The sequence below is a fragment of the Acomys minous genome (genome assembly GCF_964271855.1).
Source record: "Acomys minous genome assembly, chromosome: 9".
NCBI classification, from domain to species: Eukaryota; Metazoa; Chordata; class Mammalia; order Rodentia; family Muridae; genus Acomys; species Acomys minous.
This window is the reverse complement of record NC_140490.1, coordinates 21,322,252-21,348,699: the sequence shown is the minus strand read 5'-3', so window position 1 is coordinate 21,348,699 and position 26,448 is coordinate 21,322,252. Positions and strand designations below refer to the sequence as shown.

The window sequence follows — 26,448 nt, the reverse complement described above, 5'->3', positions numbered from 1 at the left end:
AGTGACCGCGATGTCACATGTCTAAAGTGCTTTGTGAGGGGTACCATTTATCTGAACTTGGATTTATTTTTCTAAAACATATAAACCATTTCCATGGGTATGCTTTCCCACTTAATTTCATGATTTCAGATGACACCTAGCTAAGGCCTCTTCTGCTGAATTGCCACATTATTTCTGAAGTGTTTAATCTGTTGCCACAGCAAAATAAATACGGTTCTCCTGTTAATCCTGTCGGTAAAAAGAAACATTCATTAAGCCCAATGTGAACCTAATTCACTCTTTAGCTTACCCAGAAGATCAACTTATGGATGCCTTCCATGGCACTAAAGACGACTAAGTATGGGACAAGCCTACTGACTGAGGCTCCAAACTAGATTCCTCAGTCTCCACAGCTGCTCAAGCTGACCAACTGGTTTTTTTCTATTGTGATTTCTGAGCTGAACTAATTGATAACACTGCTACATGACATCGACTGAGCCCTGCGTAAGCTGCCACGCACAGTCAGATGCGTGTTATCATTGCTGCTGCTTGTTAAACATGCTATGCTAAAACATGGCTTTTCATTCAGCCGGCACTCCTCTTTAGCCCAATCTACTAAACTTCTAAACCCTGGTGCAGTGCTAGAGGGAGCGATGCTAGGGCCCTGGGAGAAGAGTAAGGCATCATTTTCCCACAGCATGACATGAAAGGAGATCACTTTCTGGTTGCCTTAGTTTTCTCTTCATTAACATGGAGGCAGTGATGCTTTCCCTTGCCTGCTTTATGGAGGTGTGCTAAGGTCACATAAAAAGAAGAACTGAACTCTGATTAATATAAAGTAGCATATGTGAAAGTACTTTGAAATCTACCATCGGGCTTTTAAAACTGAGAGGTGCGTCTGTTAAATCCATTGCAAAATCCAATGTATGAAGTTTTAGAATCAGAAGGCAGCTGGATCCCCTCTCCCATTCTGTATAAGCAGACTCCTGTGCACGTCATTGCCAGTGACGAATTCAGACAGTCCCTGGGAAGCACCACTCTCATTAGAGGCTACAGCCTCATAAAGCAGCAGGTCGTGTTCCACGGACACGCAGGAGCTCATCTTCCCATTTGTCTGTTGTTGTTTGGATTTGTGTTTTTGTTTGTTTGTTTTAAGTGTTTTGTTTCCTATACAAAACTGACCTGAGCACCAGCCATAGAAGAGATGGCCTTTTATGTACTTGCTAAGTAATATTGTTCACTTTAGAGGGAAAAAAAAAAAGAAACATAAAGAAACAACACGAATCACATATCACCCATGGCCTTAATATAGAAAGCCACTGAGAGCGTTTTGGTGTACACCTCTACAAATGTGCGTCATTTTTTTTCAGGAAAATTACATTGTTCTTACATATTTTATATATCCCATTTCTTCTGTTTTCTGAATGTGAATACTTTCTATATCACAAAAAAATAGAACCAGTGCTATTTTAAATTCCTAATGTACTGACATTATTTTGGTTCAATGTTTTGCTAATATAAAGAAAGCTTTGATAAGCATACTGCTATTTGCTTTTGTTTATTTATTTTTTGGGGGGATAACATAGACTGACATGAAGCTATAAACAACAACAGGAACAAACAGGAACAAACAGGACCGAGAGTCTTCTTGTTGTCTCAGCCATTTAGGCATTGGTAAGATCTTTCATATTAGCATTAGTACAGGCCGACACCCTCACAAAGACTTATCTAGTTTCAGTTGCCTTGGTTTGTTGTACGTTTTGCAGTGTTCTCACATGTACACATTTGTACAACAGCCACCACGATGAAAATACATGCTTCTTTCACTACCTCTAGTCCTACCTTTGCTAACCAGTTACTCTTGGCTGTTTCAGGTTCTGTAGAGGTGTGTGTGTGTGTGTGTGTGTGTGTGTGTGTGCGTGCACGCGCATGTTATCATCTTGTCACACTTGTCACATAGATCTGTATTTCCCCCTGGTGTTCTACTTCAGTGGGCAGAGACTGTTCTCTTGGTTTAGATTTAGATCAGAATTGGAAGGAGAAAATGCTGTATGGTTCTTCTAACTGAAAGGTTTTTCATGCTGTCACTTTCTCTTAGATTTCCTTTTAAGAAGGGGTATTGGGAACCAGTAAGCATTTGTGGAATCAAAGGGTGAGTTGATTAAACAGCAAGCAAACAAAACCAACCAACCAACCAAACAAACAAACAAACAAAAACCTCATAGCTCTTTACTGAGCCTCTTCTGCATGGTGGGAGACGTGGGGCTAAGCTGGTGCAAACAGAAACCCTCCTTGACCTTGCAAGCTTGCACTCTTAGTGAAATGAGCACAGGAAAAGAATGAGTAAGGGAGGTTATTATGCAAGATTTAAAGAGGTTTGGTACCTCACTTAGAAAGCCATTTCCAAGTTAGGGCCTCTCTTGGTTGTTTGGGATACAGAGAGATAATGTTGAGTACCTTGCCATTTTCTGGGACAGTACAGCAAGTGAGGATAAGTTTATTAGAAGAGAAGGGGAGCCCATGAATTTATTTCATGTTACATTCTTCCCCCAACACTCCTTCAGTTTGATTTTCTCATTGCTTAGTCTCCTAACTGCTGGCTGTCCTTCTGATACTGCAGGGAATTGATAGGTCCTAACTGCGTTTCCCATTAGAAGAGACAGTGTTACATTTCCCTGGGTATATGAGTATTGCTTTACTTAAAAATACCTAAAAGTGTTTGCTAAGACATTTTACGAGGTTTCATCTTTGTTACATTTGCTCCTGTTTAAAAGGAATGTTATTAAAAGAATATTAAGAACTTTCTACATTTGGCTTTGAACGCTGCATAATAACCTTACATTCCAGGACCACGCTCAGCTATTTAATTTGTGGCAGGTGAATTTGATATCTGTAGCACAAGGAATGAGGACTGTGAGACACGGATGCGCTTGTGCGTTTTCTCAGACAGGTTAGTCTGTCCTAGTAATTTAACAGGCAGACAGGCAGCTGATAGTTTTCATTTGCTGTAAAACGCCAAGTCACAAAAGTACTTTAATAACTATTTAATAATCCCATAATTTGAAGAATGCCGTTTGGGTTTCTGATGATGATTTCCTGTACCTGTATAAAAGTTTTATGTAAACCTCATTTTAACTCGTCTGATGATTTTTGTGGACTCCATCTTCATTTCCTGGGCATTGTTGAGTTTAGAAATCTCCTCCAGATAGTCTTGCGAGCCTTTGTGTACACTGCGTTGCTTTAGCACATTCCCATGGGGTAAGGCAGCAGCTCATGCTACGACATTGTCCTCTTGGCCCCTTTGATCTGGGACCCTTTCTGAGAGAGCCACTCATTAGGTAAGTGCCCTTCAAAGCAGAGGCTGCGTGTGGAATATGATAAAAATCAATTTATTCTCTACTTCATGCCATCATGAGAAAAGACAAATCACATTTCTTTAGGGAGGAATTCTAAGTGCCTGGCAATTTGCACAGGATAAATGGAGTCTGGGAGAGGAGTTTTGAAGGCAGCCATTTACTTAAAATTGATAAACTCAGTTGCAAGGGGACTGTGCTCTTTCCCAGAGGTATTGTGAGGATGAAATGGGACTCTTGCTTATGAAAAAGTAATTTCAAGCTTGTAAGCGTGCATTATTTTTCCATTAATTCATTCATGACACTTATATGCTAATCTTATCTTCAAATTATAATTGAATCTTACCCATTTAAGAGTTTTCCTTTTAAACTACAATCTAGTTTCCTCTCTAAGCAATGAATAATTGATTAAAAAAAAACTTATCGAGTCCAGTTTAAAATATATTAAGTGTTATGGCTACCTGTGCTGGGATGTCCTAGAATGTCTGCCCAGTTTTGAAAGGCATTTGCATGAGTGGGGTGCTCAGAAAGCTTGTTGGAGGTACCAAAGCTACACATCAGCACAGAAGGGGGGGATAGATATCACCAGGAATGGCTCATTCAGGACGGATTTGGGTTTGTGCTACAGGCAGCAAGCGGCACAAATACAGTTGTCATTTGAGATATCTGTTTCTCACTCTTAATAATGCAGTTGGTAGGTTAATGCCCAGAGCAGAAGACAAAATGCTTGCTGCATATAAAACTTACAGTGGGGAAGTACAATTTGGCCATAAAGAAAATAACCTTACAAGAGTGGAATGTTCTAGGTAGCATCTGCAAGGAACAGAAAAGGCCATGTTCCACGAGCTCATCCAAATAGTGTTCTCTGTCTTGAAGCTTTGCCACTGTCTGCGTTTGGCCACCTCCTTACAGTGCTGGACTTCTGGCCTCATTTTAAAATATCCAGTCCATGTTCCAGCCAGCAGAAGGGGGGAAAAAGGAAGGAACCTTCCTGGCATCTAGGTTACACCTATCTGCAGCCGACATCTGAGTCAGTTAACAGCCCATTCAAAAAAATAGTTGCTGAGCATCTGCTTTGTGTAAGGGCTATTCTGAGTGCTGGGCACTCTTCTCAGTGTTATTTTAAGGTATACAAAAGACTGGACAAAGGTGTTTTCATAGACCTCATATTCTACATGGTCTGATGTAGGGAGGAGTGACTCACTGACCAGAGTTTGAAGTCACATGGTCACACATGTCACCTACACAAGGAGGAAGGGGTGGCCTTTGTGTGGGTAGATCTATGAACAGCTAATTCCATGAAGGAAGTAAAAGAAAGTAGTATTGAGAACACATAGAATTCTTTACGGAACAACAACACATTAGACCAGCTCCTACGGTACCTTACCACATGATAAGCATCTTTGCAAGTTCACTTCAGATAGACTATTCCTAACCCATACTGTCTCCATCTGTCTGTCTCTGTCTTTGTCATTATCTCTCTGTCTCTGTCTGTCTCTATATCTATTTCTCTGTGTCTCTGTCTCTCTGTCTGTCTCTGTCTCTCTCTCTCTGTCTCTCTGTCTCTCTCTGTCTCTCTCTCTGTCTCTGTCTCTCTCTCTGTCTCTCTCTCTGTCTCTCTCTCTGTCTCTGTCTCTCCCCCCCCCCTCTCTCTCTCTCTCTCTGTGTCTTTGGGGGTCACAGTATGATCTCAAAGATTAAAGAGCACATTCTCTCAATATTATCTATAAATTACAAAATGACTTGGGACAAGGATCAATCAGGAATTATCAGAATCTTCTTTGTTTGGGTTTTTCCTGTGATAAGCTCAAAGCGCAGTTTGGTTCAACACTGCTACTCTTACAGGACAAGAATCGACTTCCCTGGATTTTATGCATTTCCTTTCCCCCATAACACTCTTTACATAGGAAATAAATGAGCAAAGCAGAAACGATGAGCCACGAGTCGATAGAGGAAGAGAAATAAAGTGGATGAACTGAATGCCATGTAGAATCAAGAGCCTTTCCTACTCCCACAAGGAGCTATGCACTATGGGAATAAATGCCTTCAGAGAATCAAACCAATCCAGGCAAAAGTATGGTTCTGTGCTTTGGGCGGTAAAGGGAACCTCAGCAAGAGATATTTATATGTTACCTACGTGTCTTATACATCGCTGCTAGTCCCTGCGAGGTAAGCCATGTGATGGGTCCAGTTCTGCTGGCATTGGGATCTAAACGCAACACGAGTATGTTCAGTGCTATGACATATGCTATTAAATACTGCGTGTGGAGTTTCTAACCTCAGGGGTGGAGGGACCAGTTTCCATCAAATAGGGCCCAGTGGGCAGATAGATACTTCTTCCTGCCAGTGTTGGGGAGCAAGGCGTCAGACTGCAGTAACAGGGGAATGGGGCACCGGAAAGTGGGAGCTGAAGGAAACCTTTCAAGTCATCTCCTTATCTTAAAATAAAATAAGGGGCAGCCTGTCTTTTGCCTGAAAACACGCAGTGTATTTATAGTTTTAATAGTGAAAAGTGTCAATCAAGAGGGCCATTGGCCTGGTGGTTTTTAATGGAAATGCAAACATTTTCTGAGTTAGAGTAGTGTAGGCTTTCAGCTTAAATAATCATAATCAGCAGTTAAATAATCCAAATGGCTGGGAATTGTAGAACTTAAGTAACTCCAAGCGCTGGACTTCATGTTATCGTGATCCATGCAGCAGTCTGCGGGGCTGAAGAAAGGTCACCTTTTAAAGAGAAGGAAAAGACTTGTGGGGATCTTCCAGCCTCTCAGAAAAGGCAAAGCAAAGGGGGATGTATGGTGTTTTCTTTCACCTGAGAGTAGCATCACATTGACAGAGATCTGAGTAGTCTAGCGTAAAGGGTATGGGAGATACTGCCAGCTATGACCCCACAAGGTTAAAAACAGGACAAGGACATCGCACAGAAACCAAGGGGGTCAGAATCGTAGGTGTCATGGGCTGATAGCAGGGCCAGCCCCAGCACACTGGCGCCCCCTGTCCATCTGTGAGGTGGGCTTCAGATGAGCTCAGCGATCTGCTATGATTTTCTGAAACCACTGTTTCCCATCTGGGGTGACTGTACCTCTAGAATACAAGGCAGGGTGTGCGGACAGCTGTGGTTGTCACATGGAAGGGAGCCCTTGCTGGGATCTTGTAGGGAGAGACCAGGGGTTCGTTCTACAAGACTTGGGATAGTTGGGATAGTCCCCAACCCAAGACACTCACAATACAAAACTCAAGAAATCCGTAAGCAACTCCCTGCTTGATGACTGCTATAGGGGCAAGGAAAAAGCTTACTGGGCCTGACCTTACTCGGGGTCATGACCAGGCCCAGAGGTGTGGCAGCATGGAGGCTTATGTAGATGCACTTGACCTCCTGACTTTGACTTGACAACTTGGTATTGTGGAGCAGCTCGCCATGTCACTCCCCGGTGGACCTGGTGCGGGACTCCAGAGGCCGAGCTCCCCATGCCCCTATATGCTGGATGGGATTGGAAAAAACCTGTTCCCTTGCTGCCTGCTGGGGGAGAACTCTCACCATCTTGTCTAGCTCTGTGATTCCATTGGTCTTTAACCTGTGCTTGTCCTTGAGCTCCCATGTCCCCAGCTGTGGACTAAAGTACGAAACCGGAAATTCTCAAGACTTAAGCTAACCATGTGAATGCTGCAGCCTCCCCCACCATGTCTGCTCCTCTCTGCCATTTGTTATCTGTGATATCCTACTGATCTTTTTTTTTTCCCCAGGAAAACATTGTAGCTTTGTTTAGAACAAAAGCAAAGTCGGGACACCGTAGAGAATAGAGTGTAAGCCAGAGGAGGGTCTGAGGGTATCAGACAGAGAGAGACTGCTGCCCATGTGGATGCCCCTGCCCAGATAGTGTGAAAACCACAACCCTCGGCATGTAGAGGGTGAACATTAAAGTCTGTGTCCTTACTGGAAGAGAACTTCACGGGAGGCTTCTGGCCAGAGGAGATGTGTATACAGGAGAACAGCGTGGAGGAGAAGACTGTGACTGTGCTTTGTCTCTGACAGGATTCAACAACAGTTTTCTGAAACGAATGACCTGATGCTATGATGCGTCATGACTCTCCTGCGTATAAGACGACCTCATCTAGTCCCTTGTTCTTCATTTCGACTCAGTCTCCTTCTCTTCCTCATCCCCTTCATCTCTTCCTGCCTTCCCCCTCTTTTTTCCTTTACCAGAACTTTTTTTTTTCTCCTATAGTATGTCAGGGTTCAAAAGATTTTCTATATTCCCCCAACACATTTGTCTTGTGAGATTCAGGTTTTGACTGTTGGGCTGGGTAAGCAACAGACCAAACATGTGGCAAGAAGGAGGCCTGGGTTGGGGGAGGGCTAGGAGCAGAGGATGAGCAATTCTCTCTGGGCAGTGAAATGTATTTGCCATTTAGTTCCCAAGGAATAAAGAAAGAGTCAAGCCTCCAATCAAGTCCAGCCAAAGTCTCTTGGTTTTTTGGTTTTGGTTTTTTGTTTTTGTTTTTCTGTTTGTTTATTTTGTTTTGTTTTTGTGACAGAGTTTCTGAACCAGCAGATTGTATGAATTGAAATGCAGCATTTGATGTGATCTTCAGGTTACGCCAAAATTCCTGAGATCTTAGTTCTAACCTACAGGAAGATTAGGCCCACCTGAAGGAACTGTTATTACATCCCCTGCTTCCCGTGCTTGAGGGACTCAGGAGTTGCACCGTGATGCCAGCCCAGAGCTGTGATGACAGTTAAGTTGCTTTCTTTTGCTTGCATTTTAAATTGATCCCGGAAATTGAGGCTGATTTCTCTTTCTGGCTCTGCCTCTGAGAAGTTTTCTTGGAAAAAAAAAGTTTCCTTAGACTTCTGTGTGAGGCTCCTCCCATGAGCTAATGTTGTGGTTGAAGGCAACATAGAGATGGTGCTTGCTCTGCTTTTCTCTCTCCGCTGCCCTCCCGGAAGCCAGGCCTGTGGGGAATACCACTTGGCTCCCTTGCTAGTTGGATCTGAGAGCAGCAAGAAGCTCCACTGGCCATGGGAGGATGAGAAGAGGAGGGCTTTTCTTTCTGCCTTTGCCCTGAGGCACACCCCTGGGAGTAGGGCTTCCCTCACTCGCTGCGTGTCCTCTCAGCAGCATTCAGCCGTGCTTCTAGACGTCAGAGTTAGTAAACCACTTTTTTTGTGCCTCAGCCTGGCCTCGGCAATGGCTGCCCACTGTTGCTCATTGCTTCTCAGTGCTTCAACATGTCTGCCGGTTTCACAATCACTGTCCAGCTCTCCTTCACCCGTGTCCGCTCACTGAAAACGTGTGGTGAGTTCTGTTTCCTCCAATACCCAGAGGGGGCACAGTGGGGAAAGCTGTGGCATCACGGCCGAATACATGAAATCTGATTTAAGAAAGTGTTGTTTAAAAGGGTTTACATTTCACGTATCAAATCACTCAGGGGGAAGAGAAACAGATTGCTTAATGCTTAAGTCAGAACTTTAAGACAAAACTGCTATTTCCTAAAGCCAATAGCTTTCAAGTTGCCCTTCAGCACGGATGACTTCCTGCAGCCCTACCTTGGAAAGATGTCCACCTGAGGGTCTGAGAGCATCTTCGTCCCAAACATGGAAAGGAGCACCTGCACCTGCAGTGTCCAAGGCGAAACCTCTGTTGTTCTGTTGCTTTCTGAAAAATTGTTTGTCTGAAATGGAGCAGTTCTTGGGTGGCATGAAAAAGAGCATCTTAGAGGCGTGTGTGGCGGTCTTCCAGGGGAGCTGATTGCTTTCCAGGAAAGTGCCAGTGGCCTCTTGGAGCAGTTCCTGTCGTGCAGTGCACTGAAGCACAAGCTTGGTGCTCCTCAGAGGTGTCACTGTCATTCCTAAGGTCTCTGAGTCAACCGAAAGCATTCACGCTGGGCAGCAGTTCTTTAGAGAACAAACAAATATTGATTGAATATCTGGTCAACATTTGTCTCATCGAAGAATAGTCCAAATCCTAGCATGGGTCAACATGCAGTGGAAGAAATGTAGGTGGGGTTGTAAGAATCTCTTGTAGCTTTGAGTGATGTTAAGTAGGTTAAGTAAGTGGAGAAGCAGATGAGGGGGCGGAGCTGAGAGCCAGCTGCGGGATGGAGGGGAGTTTAGAGGTGAGATTCCTTGCCTTTGCAAAGACCCAGTGGCAGAAGCTGCTTGCTTGTTCTATTAACCCATCAGAGCCTGGCGAGGCTATGCCTGATTGCAACAGGAGACCTCTGTCATCCCATCTATGTTGCACTGTTCCTTACAGCCCGTGTTCCTGCGGCACCTGTTTCTTCACAGTCCCCAAAACTGACCCTTACAGACTGACTTCCTCCTCTGAGAAGGCCTTTTTTGTTACAGTTAAATCAACTGTCTTTTTAGAAAGCTGAAGTTATCAAGTGCTTGTAGTTAAAAGATAGTTCTAACAATTTCTACTAAGTCCGACATTTTACAGCATTGCAAGATCTTATTATTCATGGTGTATCCGAAGCCCCTGTGGTAAGCACGGCTGTCAGCCTGGAGTGGGTGAACTGGGGTTTTCCTCCCACCAGAGGTAGAAGACACCTCCCTGGAATGGAGTGGAGTGTTCCTCTGAGAAGCGTCTCTTTCCTCATTGATGGCCCAATGGGCTTCAATAAATAACCGCTGGATCTTTTCTCTAATGTCATTTACACATAAAAGCAAAATGAACTCCCATGTGCCCTTTGTCCAACTTCAGAAATTGTCTCCTTGCCAAGCTCCAACCCATGCCTGGATTATTTTGAAGTAAATACCAGACATTATATCATTTTATCCATAAATACTTAAGTATAAATGTTATTTTTTTCCAGATAAACATTTGTACAACAAATTACAAACACTTTAATGTGGGGGAGAACTCTAATGAAGATCTTTCTCCATGATGTTGGAAGCCCCGGGATGTAGTGTAAAAAGCTTCTATGCCTTAAGAGTGTTATAGAACAACACCAGTCTCATGTGGAGGAAACAGGAAGATTTACATCCCAAGATCCATTCCTTGGCCCGTGGCCCTGCTCTCCCTAGGCCTATATTTGAATAGTATTCTTGGGGTTGACGTATTTGCACCTCTCCATTATTGCTAGTGGCTATGGAACTTTTGTGCACGGCTAGGGAAGGGAAGGCCTGTTACTGATACCTGATTCATTTTTTATTTTATCTTTTTCTTCTTGACCAAATGGTAGTAACAGGCTTTATGAAAGTTTGCTATTTGAATTGGTGATTGGTAACCTTTGCACCAAAGTGTTGATGACAAGAAACTTCATCACTGTGGAGAGATAAAAATCACACCTGAGCGTTACTGACATTAAGCTTCTGACTCAAACGACATCTGAATACACCTACTCAGCTTCTTGTCTTGTCTCTTATTAATGATCACAGTGACATCACAGTAGCTAAAATGTTGTGCATTAATTTTGGAGCAATGACTAGGACCTCCTGCTGTACTAGATGATGAGACAGGCATCATCTCTGCTTGTCAGCAACATGAGCCTAGTCTTGGTTGCTGTATGTCCAACCTTGGCAGCACTTTGATGACTAAAGAGAGGTCGTAGAGTGGCTTTCATAGCTAAATAACCTATAGGGAGGTAACTATGTGGTTTATTTTAACTGATCCAGATTTTTTGGAGGGGGAGAGGGGCAGATGCAGCTTTCAAATCTTGTTGCTGTAGAAGAGAATGGCTCCAGAGCACATTACAGATGTGTCAAGAACTTTGAAGCATTGTACCCGAGGCTGCAGTAGATGCTAAACAGAACTGGAGAGATGCCTCAGGGGTTAAGAGCACTGGCTACTCTTTCAGAAGACCCAGGTCTTATTATGTACATGGATGCTCATAACTATCTGTAATCCCAGTTCCATGGGTTCTGATATCTTCTTCTGGCCTCTGAGGATACTTGGTACCCATGTGGTGTACAGACATACATGCAGACAAAACACTCATACACATACAAATAGATAAATAAGATTATTTTTAAAAAGAAGGTGAAGAAAGAAAGTATCCCAGGAAGAATGGGAAGTACAAAGGCTGGAAACCAAGTATCTAGGAAGCTCCAGGTCCCAGCTGGATTGAGCCAGGCTGAACTGGCTAGCAACAATGAGGTATCACCATAGAAACAGGGCTTTGCAGCATCCAGCTTGTTATTTCACCTAGTGGCATTCTTCAATTCTCAGTAACCATTCTGGAAGGGATTATATAGCCTCTGCCTGCTCCTGGGGTGATAAAGTTTCATAGACAAGGATAATGAAGCTGGACTTTGGGGAGTAGAGATGGATGGCCTGGCTTTCAATCATGGCCTTATGCTTGTTCTTCTTACTTTGTGACCGTGGCCAAGTATTCAATGACATCACATCCCCTATAGAGTTCTGGGACCAAGTGAATACATACACACATACATACATACATACATACACACACACACACACACACACACACACACACAGAGAGAGAGAGAGAGAGAGAGAGAGAGAGAGAGAGAGAGAGAGAGAGAGAGAGAGATCAACCCAAATTTGCTACTTCATAAGTCTTAATAAGTCTGTTTATTAACAGTTAGAGAGATGCATTCCCCCCAGTCAGCAAAACAGCTCTGCTTTTTAAATGCCTGTCTTTGTTGTACTATACTTTTATAGTTTTACAACTTTGATTTTTTTTGGTCTTTTCCACTTTGCCACTGAAGCAATTGTCTATGGCTACTCTTAAGTCCTGTTTTCCCTAGTGCTCCCTAGGCTGCAGAATTAACCCTACTCCATGTGGAAGGACTCAGTTTCCCCTTCCTGTCCTGTGGCAGGTTGTGAGGCTCCGTCTCCTTTGGATGGTCTTTTCATTATTCTTCTGCATGCTCCGCAAGTAGCCAGCTACTGCATATTTTCTATGCAAGGGCATGGTGTCTGGCTGGGCACGGTGCCATGACCCTTGCCTTGAGAAGCTCGTGATGTAATGAAGAAGTTGGCGATCTAAGCCGCTAATTGCTATGCAGTGTGCCAAGTGCTCGATTGGGAAAGTCTGGAGTATCTGTTCCAGATGGAAAGGAAGCACAGGGGTTGTAGAAGCTTCCACAGGGGTTATAGGATTCGTCCACAGGGGTTATAGGAAGCTCCCATTGGGGGTTGTATGAAACATGGGGGTTATGGGAAACTTCCTTTGGGAGTTGTGGGAAACTTCTAGGGAAGAGCAACAAGTGAGTTCAGACTGGAGAAATGGAAAAGACGGTTGAGGTAAAGGAGGGAAGTGGAGCATTACAGGTGTGACCCACAATCAAATACACTGTTCAAGTGGCTGACAAAAACAATATGTTCAGTGGTTGAACTGGTATGATTCTGCTGATGGATGAAAACAGTGCTGGAAATATTGGCTGAAGGTGGGCAAAATGCTAGCCCCATAATCATGCAACAAGGCATCTTCTGCCAGAAGACCCTTGCCTCTCAACCTTATCTTTGCCCTAAAACAATTAGGCCACTCCACGTAGAGCTGGAGCCTCCTTGTCTGCATCTTCTCAGCCTTCCTGGCACATGGACACTGAAGGTTGGCTCCTAGGCAGGTCATTTTCTCAAGCTGCCACTGCAGGTCTCCTTTCCACGACACCAAGCAGACTCTTGACCTTCATGCTGCTTCTTGGTAACTGGGTGTGAAGTTCTTGGCATTGTCTTTCCCTCCTGATGGTATCAGAAATTTTTATGTCTAGAATAAGAAAAGATGATAGATGATGGCGGCACACACCTTTAATGCCAGCATTAGGAAGGCAGAGGCCAGCCTGGTCTACAGAGCTAGTTCCAGGACAGCCAGGGCTATACAAAGAAACCATGATTGGGGAAAGAAAGGAAGAAGAGAGGAAGGGAGAGAGAAGAAAGGAACCTTTAACAATAAGATACCAAATGAAAAGAGGCTCCAAGAACTGACCTGGAGTTTTTGAGGGAGATAGTAAGCCTAGAAAACACTGCTCCCGACAGGGCTCACGGGGCTATGCAGAAGACGAGGCAGAAAGATTGTAAGAGCCAGAGGGCACAACATCTCCAAGGAGGCAGTGGCTTCCAGACACAGCAGGACCCATGCATGTATGAACTCACAGAGCCTGTGGCAGCATGCAAAGGGCCTGTACAGGTTCAAGCCAAATGCAATCCTGTACAGAGAGGGAGAGGTAGACAGCAGGTCCCAGCCCTAACCTAAAACTGTTTGCAAGTGATACCTCCTAACAAAGGGAAAGTCCATTTGTTCCCCCCACCTCATGCCCAGGAGTAGTTGGCCAACACAAAAGGAACCTGATAGTTAGTCTTGGCTTTTTTGTTGTTGTTGTTGTGGTCTTTTGTTGGTTTGTTTTGATTTGGTTTTATGCATTCATGGTGCTGTTGTTAGTTGGTTGGTTTTGAAAACAGAGAGAACATAAAGTTGGTGGGTTGAAAGGATCTGAAAAGGTTTGAGGAAAGGGAAAAACATGTTAAAAAAATATATTATCTGAAAACATTTAAAGAAAGAACAAAACGAAAAGCTTGTGAGAGCCAACTTGACCTAATTCCTATTGTGTAACTTTTAATAGTTGAAATAATGCAAAGATTTTTAAAAAGAACGAAACGAAAAGAAGAGTTGACTCCTGGCCCAGCCGACTTGAGATAAAATGGGCCTCTGCCTCTTAGCATCTTTGAAAACATCTTTCTTTAAGTTTTGTTAGTCGATGGAATAATAATGGTGAGGATATGAGTGAGGACGGTGTTTTCCTTGAGCAGCAGCAGTGTAAGACCAGGAGGGCTTCAGCTTCTGAGGCTGAAGTCCCCAGGAGCAGGACTCCCAGTGCTTGCTGGGAGGAAAGACCTCTTCCTTCTGCTGCTGTGAACTTCTGATTCCTTGTTTTTACAATCTGAGTAAATCATACCCTTGTCCCTAGAAACTCTCTTAGCACCATTCACTTTAGCTTCAGTGACATCCAAAGCAAAACAGATCAGCCACAGGTAGCAATTAGGCCACAGGTCTTCAGTACGCATCCTTGACTCTTAAGACAGAGCGTCTCATCATGAGCAGTTCACTGCATGGCCAGGGCAGCCCTCCTGTTGGCAGAGCTTGACTGTGAACCTGAGTCTGTGTATATTCCCTCCCTCGGGCACTGCCCAGTGAGCTTCACAGGTACCACAGTTCCTTCCTTTAAAGGCTAAAGGACCAAGCTGGATATAGGTATGTGTATATTCTCCTGATACTCCAGGGACCGAAGCAGGAGGAACGAGAGATTGAGCAGATGAGGCTATATAGTAAGACACCATAAGATTAAAAAGAGCAGCAGAAAATTCTTGTTTAAGATGTAGAAGTGTACACATAGTGGATCTCACAGGAGAGAAGACACGAGAATTGTTGCCATGGCAGGACCAAATGATTGTGAGAATCATAGTCATTTCTTCTAGGTGGTTAGAAATGTTATGAGGCTAGATGCTCGATAGCTCAGAAACTTGAATAATGTTTCCTCATTGTGTTGTCATTACTAAGGCTAAAAACAGAGTCACATCTGTGAAGAATCATATCACTATTCCAGTGCTTTATTTTCAATAGAAATGACGTTATATCTCTTTTTATTTAAAAAGCTCAATAAATGGTGTTGCATTTTTGAAATATTTTTATGTCTTTTAAAAATTATGAACATATAGAGGGGGAGGTAATCCCCCTCAGGAACAGTCATAGGGGAGGGGAGTAAGGGGAAAATGGGAGGGAGGGAAGAACGGGAGGATACAAGGGAAGGGATAACCATTGAGATGTAACAAGAATAAATTAATTAAAAAAAATTATAAATTACACAAGTATATTCTTAATTTCCAATTTTACATTAAGGTCTTTGGTCTATCTTACATTGATTTTTGTACAGGGTGAATGTAGTGATCAAGTTTTATTTTTCTCCATGTAGGTATTCATCCATTCTCCCATCACTATTTGGTGAAGAGGCCATGGAAGTTCATATATGTTTAGCCTGTTCTTTTCCACGGTCTCCATGTCTGTCCTGTAGCATTGCCATTCTGGTCTTGTTACTATGACTCTGTGGTGTGCGAAGCCGTTGCTTTGGGGTTACTAATTCAGGGAAGACTTGTCATCCTGGCTTTTCATGTATTTTATTCTACTCTAGCATTTATGCATCTGGAGTTAGTTTGTTGGTTGAGTTTTCCTTTATTGTATATTTTATATATTGTTTTAAATTCACGTTTTTGTTTTCTTTACATGGAAGTGATGTTCAGGAGAAGACTAAGTCTTGTCAGGGTTGAAATATCATTTTCCTTTGTGGGGTGGTATTTAAGGCTAGAGGCGAAGCTCCCATTCTTTCTTGGGGGGGGGTCAGATACATGTCCTGGGTCCTAGAGCCTCTCTGTGCCTGTGGGCCTTACTCTGGGTCATTCTGTATCTTCCCCATGGACCTGAAGCTTCAGCTGACATCTGCTGGAGGTCGCTGAACTCCCTGTGTGCCTGTGGGCTTTACTTGTGATTGTTCCCTGTTACCAGACCCGCACTAGTTCAGTCCTAAACAGTAGGTTTCTGCTCAATATGCTGGCCGGCTGTAGCCCTCTAAGATATTTCCATTACTTGGTCATCTATATTTTGATTTCTGACACATGCCTACTCTCTTTGGAATCAAGTCTATTCTTCATTATTCTTTTTCCTCTCGTTTATCATGTTAGACAAAGGCAGTGTCTCTCTGCAGTCTTGCCCAGGCAAAGGATGTAAGTGGACCATTTTACTAAAGAAGAAATGCAAATAGCCAATGAGCACATTGAAAGATGGTTCAAAGCCATTACTTGAAGAAATGCAAATCAGAACCATGGTGAGCCTTCTTTTGTATCCACTAAAGTGGCTGTAAAGGACTAATAGCTCCAAGCATCGTGCAGATGTGGAAGCCCTACACCCATCACACACTTGGCAGCATTGTATAAAATGGTGTCCACAGTTCAGTACTTTCTCAGATGGTAAATGCAGAGTTCTCATAAAATGCATTGGTTCTATCTTGAATATGTGACCCTCACCTCAATATAAATTGTGCACAAATGTTCAAAGAAACCTTGTGTATAAGAGCCAAGAAATGGAAATGATGCAAATGACCACTGGATGTTTTATGGATGTCCATATGACATGTGGTTTGATAACAAGAAGAAAACAAGGTATTGACCAAGGCTACAATATGGACAATCCTTAAACACTGAGCAGATGAAGTCAGTCAGAAAAGAGTAAATATTGTATCATACAATTAATATGGCAGATATCAAGGCAGAAAATAGACTAGTGTTTAGCTAGGGCTAGTACAGGTGAGGTAGAGTGCTGACTGGCAGTAGGCATGAGGTTTGGTTTGGGGGTGCAAATTAAGTTTTCTAAAAATCGTGATGATGTTATAATTCTGTGATATACAAATGTACACATTAAAATGGATAAGTTATGTCATACATGCATATATCCATAAAACTCTTATAGACATGTTTCTACACAGTGCTGTGAAATATGAAAAAGATAAGCATGTAATGGTCCATGTTTATTTCTAACATGCTTGAAGATGAAATATATATATATATAAAATTGTGAGAAATATGAGATCAAAGTCTCAAAAATTATTTTCTAGGTCAGCATCCAAGGAATGCACAAGCAAAGGGAAGGCACTCTCATGTGAAGGGACTAGCAGCCAGCAAACAGTGACGTTCGACCTATTCATTTGAGGGCAATCAACTTATATTTATTTTGAATCCCATGGAGGTATGAAGCCTGGCGCTGGTAGCTTAAAGTAGTCAGATAAGATTGCATAATTGCATCATTATGTTTTAAGTCAGAGATAGACAAAGAGTGTTTTCAGCAGAGGTTGTTTTTAGCAGTTCCACAGAAATGAGAAAGAAATTCATCTGGAGAGGGCTTTGAACTGGGTCCTAAAGAGTGGAAACCTGAATAGGTAAAGAAGGGAAAATGTCTTAGGGAAATAGCTACAAGAACTAGGAAAGGGCTTAATGAGACAGCAATATGGCTCACCAGTAAGGATGCTTGCTGCTGAGCTTAATGGCGTAGATTTGATCCCGGGAACCAGTAAGGATGCTTGCCGCTGAGCTTAATGGCGTGGATTTGATCCCGGGAATGCACTTGTTGGATAAAGAGAAAGTTTTCCTCTGACTTCTGCATGTTCACTGCCCTGCACAAAGTGCATAAATAAACGTATAAGGGGCTTATTAATGGAGGTGTGGTATTGATAGCACTCTTCGTGGTGATGCTGCAGCAATGATGCTGGATCTCACTGTGACCACCCTTGTGAAATCCCCAGGTTGCAGTTGACCCACACAAAGGTGCCATGGTCGTGGGTCATGTATCAGCAACCGTTCCCAGATTAGGCTGCAATATACTGAAAGCTGAGTCAGGTGTGCAGTAGCTTAGTAATGTAGTGAGGGATGAAAAGGATGTACATCATGCCATGTGCCCCATCTTTGTGCCAGTGGCTTTCATATGTTTATGTGTCTATGCATGTACATCCACATATGTGTTCTGGGAGAGGATAGGTGCAAGGCTGCTACATAGTACTCTAAGATAAGCCACATATGGCTACCAAACCCTGGGGACATGGCACATCTGAAGTGGGCTGGCTGTGAGTGCAAAATGAGTACCATATTACCAACGGTTTTCAGGCACAAAATGAATATTAGTCATCTCAGCAATAAACGTATATAGATCACTTGCTCAAGTGTCTTGGATATAGTCATTTAATTACAATGTTATTACTATTTATGGTTGCCTTTTACATTTTTGACATAGCAACAAGAAGATCTGGCTCATTTTATTTGATAGTGCTGCTACAGAGGAAGGGGATTAGAAGTCCTTTTCCGTTTGTCTTCTCAGCTCTGGCTCCTTGGATCACTCGGCTACCCTGGCCCTCACTGTATGTCTTTGGGGGCTTCAGGGGCGGACGCTTTGCAGTAGCCTTTACTAGGTGGTCTTTGAGTGTCCCAAGCTTGAGTCTAACTCAGTTTCCCTAAAGAGGGAAATGCATCAGGACCTGGCCTCTGAATCCTGCAGTATGGAGTCAGGTTCCCCTGTCATATACAAGACATATTCTAGTTGCTCCCAGTTCTCCACACTTATATTGTCACCTCTGTCTTTGCTTTTGGTTCTCTCTGCTCATCTGTCACCACTGAATCCAAGTATTGAGGCTCTGGCAAGGAGGCTCGGACAAGGAGATAATCAGGAGAAAAAAAAATGCTGCAGCTCCAACTTGGAGTCTTTGGTTCCCCAGGACTGATTACAATTGTGAGACCAGGCTTCTAGGTCGGGGTTAGTGGGTAGTAAAGTAAGGTTGTCTGCTGGTGCTGACAGCTTGCTCTGTTGGGGTTGGGGTCCTGTGGGCTCTTCTCACTCCTCTAATCCCTACTAAAAGGGCAACTGATGGAGAACCCCGGGGTGCCGCACAAAGGCAGCTGTAATGGGAAAATGGGAAATGGAGAATTTTGAAGACACATTACCATGATCACTTCAAGTAGCATTCACTATAAGTTCTCCAGCGAGGTCTTGTTTTACTGGAATGTGACCAAGAGCAAGAATGGCGATTTCCAAACACCAGGGAACACCAGAGAAGCCAGAACATCACAGGCAATTGTGAAGTCACACTGTGCCATGTGACCCTGCAGCATGGGACTGAGAGAGGAGTCACAAGTTTGAGCAGCATGCAGTCTGCACCTCAGGTTGTGTCCTAATCTTTTCTTTTCATTTCTTTTTTTTTTTTTTCTGGGGATGTACCTAATCTTTTCTTAAGTCTAGTTAAACCTACAGGATACTGGGGCCCCTGTTTCTCTGCAGCCATAGTTTCTGGGTCAAAGAGAAACTACGCATAATGGACATGGTCAGCAACAGGCAAGCATGAAGAAAGGTTCGATCCTAGTACTGGGGAAACACAGATGTCCAGAGAAAGTGCAGGAGGGCGTTGTGTGGCCGCCATCTTCATTTTATTCTCTGTCGCCGACAGCATTTGTCTTTATATTTCAAATTTGCTACCGTAGCTCAGGCACCATGTCTGTATTCCAGAAGAAAGAGGAGTGATGGCCGGATGACCACCAAGGAGGAGGGACATTTGCTTCTATGTGGTGCTGACATTGGTTGGAAAGTGGCCATGCTGTCTTCCCTCAAAAAAAGCCAAGAATGGTTGGTAGGTGAAAAGCCAACCTGAATGTGAAGCCCTCCACTCTCAGCAGCTGGACAAAGAGAAAGATGACACATGCAAACAGCTTCTGGGCTAGTGCTTGGTACATGTGTACAGTAAGACATAGAACCTACATAAGACCAGACCTGGAAAACCACCGCTATATCCAGGAAAGGTAGACACGGTTCCTTTGATTCACATCGCGCAGATGAGCTCTGTCCACATGACCCAGCACAGCCCATTGCTTCCCTTCTCACTGACTCCTTGTAATAATCTAATGAAGATGGTTGTATTCTCCACAGCTACAGAGCAGGAAGCCAGGGTTCACAGAAGCTAAGTACACTTGCCCAAGGGACACAGCGAGCAAGAGGGAGGGCTGGCATCCTAGCCCGTGCCTTTTGTTGCTTGTGCTCTGTCCCTCCAGGCTCTCATAGAGCTTTGATGGCCCCAGGTAGTTTGCTTGGTAAGTTCCTCACCCCTTTCAAAACTTGGAACTAAATACTATAAATTGAAAACCCAAAGAGCAAGAAAAAGAGGTAGAAGGAGGGAGGGGAAATTGTTAAAATAGCCTGGAGGCACTTAAGCTGGTCCCAGTTGTGATAGATAGGCTTGCTGAAAAGCCTAAGCGGGGAGGGGAGGAGGCTGAGTTCTGGACCATCTCAAACTTAGAATGTTCCTCCTGGATCTTCTGGTTTGGCCTCGCCATTTTCCGCAGGGAATGGCTTGTTGAGACACAGTCTCAGGAGCAGCAGGATCGTGTGGTCTGTTTCTTGCTTTTCAGGGCTAAGAAGGAGTTTGTGTTGTTCTTGCGGGGCACACCCAGGTTCTCGGACACCCATGAGCTGCCTGGCGCAGGAGATGTGGACTAGGATCAACCCTAGGAATGGAGCTGCCCCTAGAGCGATGGATCCGCCTCGGTGTCTAGCAGCTTCGAAACAGCACAGAAACAATACAGATACATGCCAAAGGCAGAAAACAACTTTTGATCTCGTTAGAACCAATTAAGCCTTCAGAGAGCATGAAAGAAAGTTGAGTGCGGGCCAGTGTTTGTTCTGGGTAGATTTTGTCAAGGAGCACAGTTAAAAATAATGAATGTTAAAGCAAGCCCCTGCCTGGCTCCCTGCTTGGGGTAAGGGGAGTTTGTATCTTAGGGTTTGTGTCTAAGATACCAGAGATTCTTGCCTCCCTGCAGCAGGACATCACCCGCCGAACCCCCCCCCCCCTCCCCGTGTTCCGGAGATGCTGAGTGTTCATTTTCTTTAACACTTTTTTCAGAAGGGTCTCCCCTCAATCCCTTCCTTGTTGTCACAGCATGTTTAGTCTAATGTGCACTCTCTGTTAGTGTGTGGACTCAAAAGGTAATCTAATTAAGAGAGAAGGTAAGGAGCCTGCCAGATTTTGGCAACCATGACAAACGTGGGCTCGGGTATTTCACCAGCACCTCCCACTTATACCTCGATAGCTGCGGAGGCTTTTGAACTTGACAAGCGGCTTAGACAGAATGCAAAGTACGTCTCTGACAGGACGACATTTTCAGGTCTGTGAGCAGCTTTCAGAAATTCTGGTTGCCTTTATTCAGAGCGACTGGCTTGGTAAATGTTTAGAGGGTCCTAATTATGCTTTGAGCGATTAAAACATTGCGGGTTGATGGTGTTTTGCTCGGGAGAACAGCTTAGTGTACATATCTAAAATGGGGGGGAAAGATCTCTAAAAGGAAGGAAAGAAAAGAAAAACGGGAGGTGGGAGGGGGTGCGTATACTGCGCCTGCGCCGTGGAGCCTCGGCCTCTTGGTAGAGCATATGAATCCACTTACATGTAAATTGCTTGTCGCTGTGAATTAAGGGGAGGCTCTGAAAGAGCTGCTTTGCCGTGTTTACTGTAGGATTTTTGACAGACTCTTTCCTCTTTCAAGTAAATTTGGCTTAAGTCCATAGTGAGTCCAGTTTTAAGTAAACTCCTCTTTTGTTACATTAACAAGGTTACAACATCACTGGGGCAGATTTCCAGCTGCAGGAACCAGGGCCTAAGTACCGGGCTGAGGGTATAATTAAAACCTTCGGGTGGGAGAGTTAAACTCTCAAGTCAAATTGGATAAAAGGCTAATTGTCCATAGCAACATAATACATGCTTTAAATATCTGTGAAATGAAGATGAATAGTAGGAAGTTTGGGGAAAGAATTCTGCTCTGTGACTTGAGATCTGATTTCTGGTATTTTTAGGTTAGGATGGAGGGCATTTCTACCCCAGTCCCACCCTACCCTTGGTCTTGTGAGCACAGTGCCACCATCTCTAGCTCAGGTGACTTTCCCTCTATCTGTGCTATATCTTCCTAAGCACAAGGAGGGACTAAAGCAGATAGACAAGACCTTTAACAGGATCCAGGCATCTCTGGTTTAGGGGATCCAAACCAGAGGGCTGAGCACTTCGCTCACACTTGCTTATCTTCAGGGCACTGGATGTGGGGAGGATGGGAAGGGAAGGGTGCACATGAGTTTGGTCACCTCTGTGACACTATACGGCCATGCAGGATGATATGTTACCATAACAATAAGGAAACAAGACGGGATGGGATGGTGTAGTGGCTGCCCTTGCCCAGCAAAGACATTGAGGAGGTCCATTTGGTATTTTTAGGTCAGTTCTGCAACACTGGCAAGAAAAAGAGCCTAGAGACTCAGGTCATCCTGTCCCTCTGACCCGGTAGCACGGACAATGGTGACGAGAGCATCAGCAGAGCAACCTTTCCAGACATCTTCACAATGTCTGAAGCCCTGGAGGAATAAAGTGCCCTAGTGTAGGTTGAAGTTACTCCAAGGTATTAAAAAGGGATCGGGTAGTGGGAGGAAGGAGAGAACTTAGAAGAAATGACTTTATGGGCTAGGAGCCCTTAGAGGTAAGCATAGGACACTGCCCTAGACTCTAGCATCTCTGCAGGATAGGATGTGCCCAGGATGCATATCCCAAGTATCCTTGAGTCTTTCCTCTTGGAATAAGGATAGTTATTTAGAGAAGAAGCTTGAAAGATGATCAGTGAGTGGGAGGCTGCTGGGAGAGTGCACTCTGCATCTCAGTGGCTGGCTACAATAGGGCACAGGTTTCATGATGCCAGGGCAGGCTAGGTCTGTGCAAAATCAAAGGCACGGTGCTAGAACCAGGAAGGCACAGGGACTAGGCAGAGAGAGTAGGAAGGTTCCGTTTCTGAAGACTTTGCTGATACCAGGGACCTCAGCAAGAACATTAGTCTGAGTTTTGGTCCAACATGCTAGGAAAACAGGATCCAGCTTAGCTCTGAGGCAGAGTGATGCTCAGGATGCCCACTCCCTGCCTGCCCTATGAGCCACATGCTGGTGCAGAAGCCACTCACCCGAGAATACCCAAGAATTGCATTTTGGCTGTGGCTGTACTACAGAGTATGTTTGTTTTGCTGCACAGCGTAGAGATGTGTGCTTGGACCAATCAGTTCCTGGCTGGTTTGTGAGGTGGTGCTCGCCCGCCTTCTGCCTGATCTCGAAGGCTTCTTGGCAGTGCTGCAACTCCCTCTGTGTTCCACCGCGAGCAGCCTTGCACTTCTGTGATAGGCAGCAGAGACAAATATTTTTGCTCAAAGTCATTTAGATCACACATTTGCCTCGCAGCAGCTTATTATCAGTAGTGTTTTAAGCACACTTAAGTATGTAGAGTTTATAAATTCATTTCTCCTGCCAGCACAGTAAATTTAAATTCCTTCTTACACGGACCAAAGACATGTAATATATAAACCGTGTTTTAGCTCAGAGCAGGAACTGACATGGGAAGATAAAGCTGAGGACCTGATGCTGAATAGGAACCAATTCTTCTTAATTCCACTAATAAGACTTCGCTATCTTTATGTTTCTTTTCCTTTAAGTAGGACGTGTTCCCCGTTCGACGTATTTTAGCTGTCCTTTTCTATGCCTGTGTGTTTGTGTGTGCGTGCATGCGTTAGTATCAGTGAAAAGGGGCTGCTCCTCCTGTGTATTATTAGTGGGTGATGCCAAGGTATGGGGAAAGAGTTGCACTGTGTTTTTAAGTTAGCGCCCCTTGAGAAAGGAGAGGCCAGGCCTGGGAGTTTGGAGCTAAGCTGGCTTGGTGGCTGACTTTGCATAGAGTGCATGGTGGAAAGTGTCAACGTGCCATTCCAGAAATGAATCTACACTTGCTGACTCATCCCAATTGTAATAGTCCTCACCCCCAGAGCTTGATCTTGCAGACACGCCTTCTCCACCCATGTGCTTTCTCTGTGCTGCATAACAGGCCCAGCCATCCCCATCATGACCTCTCTTCCAGCTTAAAACAAACCATGCTATATGCTCACCCATTTCTGTGTAAGATTTTGGTCAGTTTTTTTGTTTGTTTTATTTTCTATATGAATAGCCTAGTAGGCCAGGTGTGGTGGTGCAAGTTTGTAACTCCAGCACTCAGGAGGCAGAGGCAGACAAATCGTCTAGGACTTCAAGGTCAGCCTGGTCTACACGGCAAATTACAGGCCAGCAGGGCTACCTAGTGAGACCCTGCCTCAAACAAAGCAAAACAACAATGAAAGTAGTATGGTTATAGCATTAAAAGAGGAATAGTTGTCTACTGGGGCTGGTGAAAACTTTTAGAAGTAGAGAGTGGCACTGATCACATAATATTGCAAATGCAATTAGTGCCAATGAATTAATCACACTGTCAAAATGGTTAAAAGAATACTTCTGTGTTATAAATACAAAAATGTCAGTAGGATGAAGAAACTAAGGAAGGGAGAGGTGAGGGCAAGGGATGAAAGAAGGGACAGCAGGAAGAGGAGAAAACAAATGATAATCATTAAAAAATAAAATATGTATCAAAATTTCATCATTTTAATCAAATTTAAAATGTACATGTAATGATTTCTGGTACTGTAATAATACTGTACAACCATCTTAACAACGAAATCCTTGAAAATTTCACGACTGCATCCCAAACTCCCCACTGATTACGTCGTCCCTCTGCATTGCCCGTATTCCACAATCCCTGCAGAAATGCGCTTACTGCGTCTCTGCGTTTGTGTTTCATGTGTGCCACTTGGATACAGCCACTGGATGGCCTTTGGTAGCTGACTTTGTTCCTTTGCTTATTGCACTCAAGGTCACTGCAATCTGTGGCACGCATCAACATTTCATTTATTTTCACTGCCAAATACAGCTTCTGGCATAGATACACTACATTTTTCTCCTTCGTTTACTAGTTAGTGAACATATGAGCCATATCCATTCTTGGGTGATCTTAAGTGCTTGTGTGAACATCTATGTGCAAGTTTTCCTTTCTCTTGGTTGTAGGTGGTTTTCATTTTAGTGCTCAGCACCACCATATCATATGTGTACATGCACATATATATGCATATATGCATCTCTGTACACACATACATGTAACTCTGGATCTCTATCCATGTATCTGTATTGCGTGCTTTGTTTTTTTTCACTGTCCGCTGTTGAGTGTGGATGGCCTGGCAGCACCTAGACTTTTCTTGTATCTTTCCCCATAGCACCAGTGCTTAGTAAGAACTGCCCGAATGAATTCGCCAATGAAGAAGGAATGGGATTTGGTACCAGATACTCCACAGAATTCTTCTGGAGCTACAGTGTGTCAACTAGCCTTTCTCAAATTTAAGCTATTCTTTGAGAGATATATGCTAGATGGGGAGGGGGTCACCTTACAAAAAGAAAAGCTGTCACTTAAAACTCACAGCAACTCCAGCAGACTCCACTCAACACCCTGCCATGCTGACATCTGCAGACACAAAGCTTGCGTGGCTTGGCCCAGCCAAAGTCCTCGTTTTACTTTACTGCCAATACTAGATACAAGGGGGAGCCCCTGTGCCTGCACTGGGCACTACTCTGTAGCTGCCGAAATACAGACAGGGATGAGGTTGCATTCAAGAGTGCCAAGAAGCTCCCTTCATCTGTCCGGGAGTGTGAGGTCCATATGCCTCATCATTGGCAGACAGACAGGATGGGGTAGAACTAAGGGTGATGGACAGGGATGTTGTCACCCATAGGCTGCAAAAGAGAGACTGTGGACACCGTGCCACGTGAAGCCGAGGCCAAAATCTAAAGTCCTGACGACAAGGGAACTATCAGCCCTGGCATTCTCGAGGTCGCACTCTTGACCAAATTTTGTCTTCACATCCCTAATAAATCCCTGCAGGCACAGAGTTAGCTTTTGAGAAGCTCCCCTTGGTTCCATCCCTGACCACGTGAACTATGTGATTCTTCTGAAAATATTTTTATGAGTTCCACAGTACGATTTTCTCCCCCTGTTTGATTCTCTTTTCCTTTATAGTCAGTATGCATTTGGAGAAAGTATTTCAGTTAAAAAAAAAAAACATCCACAGGATGTGATATGTGTGGCTAGAATGACAAATCTTTCCCCCCAAAAGAAGAAATGTCATGGCACACAAGCAGACATAGTTATCACACTGTTTATTATTTGACTTGGCTGCAGTCCTAGATTTGGGTTCTAATTTTAATATATTAGACTACACTACTCTAAGAGGTTTGTATATATGCTGTATTTTTGGTAAGTGAGTAGCACATGAAGTTCAGATTACACTCGCCTGAGGCTTCCTCCCTCCATGTTCTAGTTATTTGTTTCATTAGAGGATGAGGAGCGTTACCCTTACATCTTGTGGGTGCATGCATTGCCATCTGAGGTACTTTCCTGGTAGGATGGCTCACCATCCACAGTTTGCTTTTACTAGGCTGGTTCTCATCTCTAAATTGCCTTTCAGCCGCAGACAGACCCACCCCTGCAATGGAGGTGGAATTGGGCCTCTTAGGTATTTCCTTAGCCCAAGTCTTCACGTTGTAAGGAAGATCAAATGTGTTGAGGCAGGGTCTCTAAGGAACTCCCGGTCCTGTAGATAATACGGGCTCACCATACTTTAGGGCATAAGAAAACTGCAAGCCACACATCAGACAAGGACACGAAGGCTCCATTGTCAGTAGTGCTTTGGGGATGAGC

At 44.0% G+C, this 26,448-nt stretch overlaps 1 protein-coding gene across 20 annotated transcripts in view; it reads left to right on the top strand.

The window, feature by feature from the left end:
- ERC2 (ELKS/RAB6-interacting/CAST family member 2) overlaps positions 1–26,448 on the top strand; it is an 869,527-nt gene that overhangs the window by 534,656 nt on the left and 308,423 nt on the right. The gene's annotated exons all lie outside the window — the stretch shown is intronic.